This window comes from Danio rerio, chromosome 25, assembly GCF_052040795.2.
Source record: "Danio rerio strain M-AB ecotype USA chromosome 25, GRCz13ab, whole genome shotgun sequence".
NCBI classification, from domain to species: Eukaryota; Metazoa; Chordata; class Actinopteri; order Cypriniformes; family Danionidae; genus Danio; species Danio rerio.
The window spans coordinates 2,165,820-2,174,144 of record NC_141045.1 but is presented as its reverse complement, the minus strand read 5'-3'; positions in this window follow the sequence as shown (position 1 = coordinate 2,174,144).

Sequence of the window (8,325 nt, the reverse complement as noted above, 5' to 3'; positions counted from 1 at the left end):
AATGTAAGGTAATATGTTTTAAATAATCAAATACAATATACAATATGATATGCAAAGAAAATCATATCAAATAAAAATAAATAAAATAAATGTTTAAAAGCTTAACAAAAATGTAAGATAATAGATTGTAAATAATCAAATAAAAACAAACTATATAATATGCATATAAAAACACACAAAAAATACATATTAAATTAAATAAATAATAAAATAAATACAATAGATAAAATAAAATAAAAAGCAACGTTTAAAAGCCTGAGAAAAAGGTAAAAGGTAAAAAAAACACATAAACAAATAAAAACATATATATTCAAATAAAAATTAATAAAAAAAATAATAAAACTAAATAAAATAAAAGCAATTTTTAAAAGCGAAAAAAGTAAGGCATTAGATTTGAAATAATCAAATAAAATAGACAATATAATGTAAGGAAAAGCGTAAAAGTAGCTTTAGAGAAGCTTTAGAAATCTCTAGATATGAACTCACGTCACATAAACGAAAGAGCGCTCAAAGGGTCAAGCGGTTTGTGCAATGGTGGAGATATCGCTCAGATTTTCAGCGGATCGTCCAGTGAAATAAACACAGAGTTGCTCAATCCTGATGCAATACAATCACAAAGCACAATATGATTGAAAACATCCCACATTCTCTAGAGATGACCTTTACTGCTCATTAATGCCGGTCAACGTGACACACTACTGAGGGAACACTTGTTAGGGAGCATCTAAATGTCAGCCCAATCAGGGTCGCCATGGTGACACACTTGACAATCTCACTATGCCAACACTTCTGATGACTCTGACGCAAGTAAGCACATTTGCAGGAATATCAATTTCACACTATATAAAGCTGGTATTGCATTTTAATTTCTGATTGAAACGTGTCTTTAGCAGCCAGATATGTTTTATTAACTAATAAAATATCAGCAAAAAAGGTTTTAGTTGTACTGTTTTAGTTTCAGCTCGTTGTATCAACCCTGAAGTGACTCAAAGTGGTTCAAAATACAGATTATTTTGTTGATAAAAAGGTGTTTTAAGAAAACTGAGCAGAGAAGAAGAGCCAAGCGAAACCCTCAGATCACATGACGCTCACATTGACTCACACTGACACGGATCAGGCTCATAATTGGCCCAAATTGGCGGCAAAACCGTTTCCCAGGATTCCACACATCAGCCTAATGAACAATATCAGGTTCAAAGAGAGCCAACACTGAAGCGTTTGACCTGCCGTCTGCTTTAGTTAAGACCAAATACAATAACACCATCAATATATATATATATATATATATATATATATATATATATATATATATATATATATATATATATATATATATTAGCAAGAGAAGTCTTCAAACTGCAGGAGACGTGCTTAACTGACCAGCTCTGGATGTACTTTCATGAGGAAGATAAAGTCAGAATAAATGAGCTTTGATTCGCAGATATGCGAATCGACCATGTGAAAATCAGGGAAATATTAAACCGCTGGGGGTGTGCAAATATTACAGCCCATAGCAACAGATTACAGACCCTAGCAACCATATAAATCCCATTTTAAACACTATTAATGCTATTCACACAGACATTTTATTCTAAATACATATTTCAAGAGTTCACACTTAGCTCATGATTTATACATAGCTTGTTTGGCACGCTGTCCCGGGAGAGAGCCCTGAGCTCAAGGGATCCTCGAGTCCAGGGCTCCCCCCTTTTGCAGGGCGAGTGGAGATTGAGCTCAGGTCTATCTCAAACTCCCGAGAGTAAGACATTATAAAAAAGGTTTAGGCTTGTTTTATCTATAATATAGAGCACATTTGGATGGTGGGAGGAAACCGGGGAACCCGGGGGAAACCCACGCGGACACGGGGAGAACATGCAAACTCCACACAGAAATACCAGATGGCTCAGCGAGGACCCAACACCATTGGTATTCTTGCTGTGAGGCAACAGTGCTAGTCACTGGGCCACCGTGCCGCCCATTCTGGATAAAGGAGGAAGGGGAGGAGGGGGGTTTCTTCCAGACGAAGATTGTTGTAGAAAGGAAATGAGGATATATATAGTGATTTGGGATCCTTTGATTGGAGGATCATAATTAGTTAATGTGGACCAGCTGGGTCAATCATGAGCACATGCTCCTCTCGAAATTAGTTTAAAACTAAACTTCACGTGTCACACAAGTTCATTCACTTTCTTTCGGCTTAGTCCCTTATATTCATCAGGGGTCGCCACAGCGGAATGAACCGCCAACTATTCCAGCATGTGTTTAACACAGCCCTTCTAGCGGCAACCCAGTATTGAGAAACACCCATATACATTCACACACACACACACACACACACACACACACACACTCATACACTACAACCAATTTAATTTAGTCAATTCCCCTAAAGCGCATGTGTTTGTACTGTGGAGGAAACCGGAGCCGCCGGAGGAAATGGGGAGAGCTCCACATAGAAATGCCAACTGACCCAGCTGGGAGTCAAACTAGCGACTTTCATGTTGTGAGGCGGCAGTGCTAACCCCTGAGCCACCATGTCGCCCCTGAATACAACATATCCTGTGAAGTGACACTAACGTAATTTACAGTGAAAAATGAGGGTAACATGTTGTGAAACTCTGGGAATGTTTGACAGTGTACCTGTGCAACGTAAATGAGCATTGGTGAACTCCCAGTCCTCTTTCGGCAAACACACGCTGCCTCTTTCTCATTTCCTGCATCTTTATACGCACAGCTGTAAAAGTGACAAGCAGCGATGATCCACGGCTCGGCTCAGCGGGCTGCTTTATAGAGATCATATTTGAGTTTTGGAAAAGTCAACATTCGCTGCGGTTTCTGGTCTTCAGACAGAGAGGTGTTACTAAAGGGGAGATCTCCCTGTTCTTAAACTGTTGTTAAAACTCCAGGCAACACAGAAACAAACTCACCTCCACCTGATTTGACTGACTTGCGCTTTATCCACAGGGGTTTCTGTTAGTCATCGGCTTTTCATTTGTGACACGATAGAGCCAGACTGACTGTGCTTTTGGATACAAACCAGGATCTTCTCTCAATAACATCTGCACAGACAATGCAAGAAAAAGCATGAACGATTAATGAAATGACACAAGTCGATGGTGTAATTGAAGACAGAGCGCTCAAATTTGGTAGAAATCTTCCTTTAAGCCACCCTGACTGTTTTATAAGGACAAAAAGACTCTTAGGATGAATACGATTGAGAAAAGGAAAAGTAGTGGTGTTTTCTTGCAGCGCAAAAGTGTAAAAAGTTCATCATTGTCTAAAAAAGCAGAAAAATAATAATATAAATAATTCTCATTACTATCCTATTGCAGCTGTGGTTGATCTATAGCTGATTAACCATGTGGATGGATGGTAACAGCCTTCTGAGCCTACCAGTAGGCACAGATGGCCCCTACTGGCGCATATCTATCAGCTGATAACCAATGATAACGCCCATTCAATCAAGTGTTATTTTACTTACAGTATGTGGGGATTTTTACACCATGACAGGCAGTGATGACCTTCAAAAAGGCAAAGAAAAAGCATGAACGATTAATGAAATGACACAAGTCGATGGTGTAAATGAAGACAGAACGCTCAAATTTGGTAGAAATCTTCCTTTAAGCCACCCTGACTGTTTTATTGGAATAAAAAGACTCTCAGAATGAATACGATTGAGAAACTGAAAAGTAAGAGTTTTCTTGCAGCGCAAAAGTGTCGCAAAAAGTTAATCAATCGTCTAAAAAAGCAAAAAAAACTGCTGAAAACCATCACAAAATTGGGAAAACTTCAACCAAAAACTTTCAAAATAACATTAATGAGAAAATATTTTGTCACAAAAGAAGTCAAGATATGTCAATGATGACAAAAAAGGTATTGGAAAATGGATTATTGTTATTTCATATATGCTGTCTGGTGATTTTTGCACCTTTACAGGCAGTATCCAATACATCCTCCAATGTAAAAAGTGAAAGAGAAAGCATGAAGGGTTTTCTTGCTCTCCCTAACATTGGTGATATTGCAGAACTTCTCTTGAACTTTGGTGACTCCTGCAGAAGTTGTTTGGCTCTGCATTCGTCATCTTATTTAGAAAGCGGGTCTTATATTTATGGCTGTGCTTATGGGATGCTTCACGGCTCAGCGGGCTGCAGATTCTGTCATTTGCTTCAGGCTCTGCTGGCTGATGGTGTGGGAGTTTCAGACACTTTTTGCCCAGTGGAGGGAGAAAACGCATGATAATAGAGTAGCCGTCGCTCAGGTGGAAAACACACTCCTACTTTTCAATTTCTCAATCTCATTAATCCCGAGAGTGTGTTTGTGTTTATAAAACAGTCAGGGTGGCTTAAAGGAAGATTTCTACCAAATGTGAGCGTTCTGTCTTCATTTACACCATCGACTCGTGTCATTTTAGAAACCTTTTGTTTTTCCTTTCGCTTTTCACATTGGAGGTTGTATCAGTTGCTGCCTTTCAAGGTGCAAAAACCCCCATACAGCATGTGTAAAATAACATAATATTAATGTTCTCCAATACCATTTACAGCATTTTCTGTCTTTAAAGACACTTTTTTTGCTATCATGGACACATTTTGACATCTTTTATGACAGAATGTTTCCCCATTTTGCAAGTTTCCAAAGTTTATGTGGAAAGTTTTGCCAATTTATTATGTTTTCAGCAATTTTTTTGCTCTTTTGAGATGATCCTTTCCCATAATTTCACACTAGTTTAAGACATTTTCCAGCAATAATTGAATTTTACGTCTTATTTGACAGTTTTCCCACCAATTATACATTTTTCATGTTTTATGACAAAACTTTCCTGACATTGATGAACATTTTCCAACAACCGTTTTGTGCTGCCCTTACTTTTTGATTTCTCAATCTCATTAATCCCGAGAGTGTGTTTGTGTTTATAAAACAGTCAGGGTGGCTTAAAGGAAGATTTCTACCAAATGTGAGCATTCTGTCTTCATTTACACCATCGACTTGTGTCATTTTAGAAACCTTTGTTTGCACTGGAAAAAATATTCATTAGATTTAGTAATTTGTTTAGGGTAAGTGCTTGCAAACAATTAAGTTTATCATTATTTCATTTAATTTAGCCCATATAAATAATTTGCAACCATTTCTCTTAAATAATGTTTTTAAATCCAACCAATCCTTTTTTTAGTGTTTGTGTTTTTAATGTAATTTTACTAGTGTATATTTAATCTATAATGTACAGTATATTAAATTGACAAAACAATAATCAAACATTTAAACAAATAAACAATTGCTATGCATGGATATTAAAATAGAAATTCAATTTTCTGTTGTCATTGCAATATTAGAAAAAAAAGTGATACGGGAGAGTGTTTTTGAGATTTATTTTATTCATAATATTTTTTTCTGGCTTAGTCCCTTTATTAATCCGGGGTCGCCAGAGCAGAATGAACTGCCAACTTAAGCAGCATATGTTTTACCCAGCAGATGAACTTCCAGCTGCAACCTATCTCTGGGAAACATCCATACACACTCATACACTACGGACAATTTAGCCTACGCAATTCACCTGTACCGCATGTGTTTGGACTGTAGGGGAGCACCCAGAGAAAACCCACATGACTGCTGTCCCCGCAACCTGGCCCCGGAAAAGCGGATGAAAATAAATGAATGAATGAATCAACACATTTCTTAAGGTTTTTTTAAAGACAACTTAATTGTTTTATGTTCAATCCACATAAATTTGTAAAAACAATTAAGTTAACTAAATGGATTTGTGTTGGGACAATTTTTTATCTCTATTACAAAATGTTGGTGTTTTAGTTCAATTTGTAAATATTCTTTTTTATTAACATCTACATAACCATGTCTATTTTAGTACTTTTTAACTATGTTTGATTGATGATATAATTCTTGTATTATTTTTTTATTTTGTTCAGAGACAACAGATGAAAAATAGCCTTCTGGCTAAGTTTGTTCCAACTTTAGCTAATGACTGATTATCCTAGCAGACGATCCTTAACTCACTATAAATAACCAGACCTTTTTCATCTCAATACCTTCGTCTTGAAGAAACCCCCCCACCCAACCCTACATTCCCTCCTTTCAAACGGGCGTCACGGTGGCCAGCGATTAGCGCTGTTGCCTCACAGCAAGAATGCCCCTGGTTTAATTCCTTTCCAAACCAGACGGCATTTCTGTGCGGAGTTTGCTCGTTCTCCCCGTGGTCGCGTGGGTTTTCCCCGGGTCCTCCGGTTTCCTCCCACAGTTCAAAAACAAGCACTCTAAACAATTAATCCACAAACTTTAGCTAAACTCTGAGTACACCTTTCAGCATCAATATCTGACACTTAGCTACAACAAGCAAGAGGGGGAGTCATCGAGATCTACCTGAGCTCAAACTCCCCTCTCGCCTTGCAACGGGAGGGAGCCCAGGGCTCGAGGATCTTTTAAGCTCAGGGCTCTCTCCCAGGACAGCACGCCAAACTAGCTTTATTATCAATCATCAGCTAAGTGTGAACTCTTGAAATGCTAATTAATGTACACTGTCCCTGCCAAATAAATAAAATAAATAAGGAATAGTGTGGAACTGAGTTTTTTTTAAGTGTACAATATACTAAGCTATTTTAATATTAGGTTGACCAATTTACAATAAAAAAATCTGAATCATTTCATTTGTTTCCATCATGTGCCTTATAAATATCTCTTAAATTACTGAAATATTAAGTGTAGCTCAGAAGATTTGGCAGACTGAAAACAATTTAGCCAGATATACTTACTCTGAAGTAATAAAAATCACTAGACCTTCTTCTTTATTGCTCAACTACATTTAAACGGTCACAGATTTTCACCTCAAAACAAACACTGATCGATTATGGTTTCCGGTCGACCCAGATTTTCTGCAGAAGTGTTGGAAGTGGCAGTCAGAAAGGCCAGACCCTGCTGACTCTACACACCAACGCCAGAAACCCAAATTCTTCCCATTCAACCCAATGGAAAAAAGTGCAGGTCTACAGCGAGGACACTGCGGTTTTTCTACAGAAGCCCTGAGAGATAATATCTTGGCTCGGAGTCGGAGATTTACAGTTGTTTTAGCGCACGCCGCTGCGATTTTAAATCACTCCAGTTCATTTGAGCAAATAAACGCGCATATAAAAGCTAAACACGTTGCGGTTTGCTTTGGATTATGCTGAAGCTCGACTCCCCAACACAAACAGCTAAGAATTTATGAACAATGATGTCTCAATAGCAGCGAAGAAAAAAAGAAAAGAAGACATCCTGACCTTGGCCGACATTGCGGATTACAGGAAGATGACGTTTTATGTTAATGGAGCAGAGCTGAGCAAACATGGCAGGACAATTTGCTCTCAAAACAACGGCCGAATAAAGATACACGAATACTGATCAATCTGAGGAACATGAGAAAGTGAACGAGTCGCAATTTTGTATTTGCAGCAGACTTTAGAGTGTTTCAAGAGTTCACACTTAGCTGATGAGTGATTATAAGCAAGTTTGGCATGCTGTCCCGGGAGAGAGCCCTGAGCTCAAATGTTCTTGAGCCCTGGGCTCCCTCCCGTTTGAAGGGTAAGATGGGAGCCTTGAGCTCAGGTAGATCTCGACAACTCCCCCTTGATAAAAACTGATGACTAAAATTGAATGCTATGAAGAGATCTGCTGCAGGGTGAAAGATTGACTGTAGTGTTGAATTTAGATTGATCAATTCACTTGTTGTTTATGTTTTTGGAATGTGGGAGGAAACCGGAGGACCCGGGAAAACCCACGCGAGCACAGGAAGAACATGCAAACTATGCACAGAAACAACCACCGGCCTGTTAAAGGACTAGAACCGGTGACGTTCTTGCTGTGAGGCGACAGTGCTAATCACTCGGCCACCGTGCCACCCTTTGGAGGAAAAGGTGAAGAGGTAGGAGTGGAAGGGGGGATTCTTCAAATCGAAGATGACTGTAGTGAGAAACCCTGGCTCTTTATAGTGGGTTAGGACTGGCCTGATTGGTGGATCATCCATGCTAATGCAGAACCAGCCGTGTTCAATCATAATCACGTGAAACATCCTCTCGAAATTAGTTTATGCATAAACTTCACTTAAAAGGTGCAGTAGGTTATTACGGCCACTAGGGTGTGCGTATATCACATATTCACGGAAAAGTTAAATTCAACTCAATTTGTTTATTTCTATCGCACTTTTACAATGTAATTAGTGTCAAAGCAGCTTCACATAGAAGTTCTAGTAAATTGAAACTGTTTAGTTCACTTCAGTTTGGTTTAATTGTGGCTAATTCATATGAAAACGAACATACTCCCAATTGGGGGATGAGCAAATTGTAC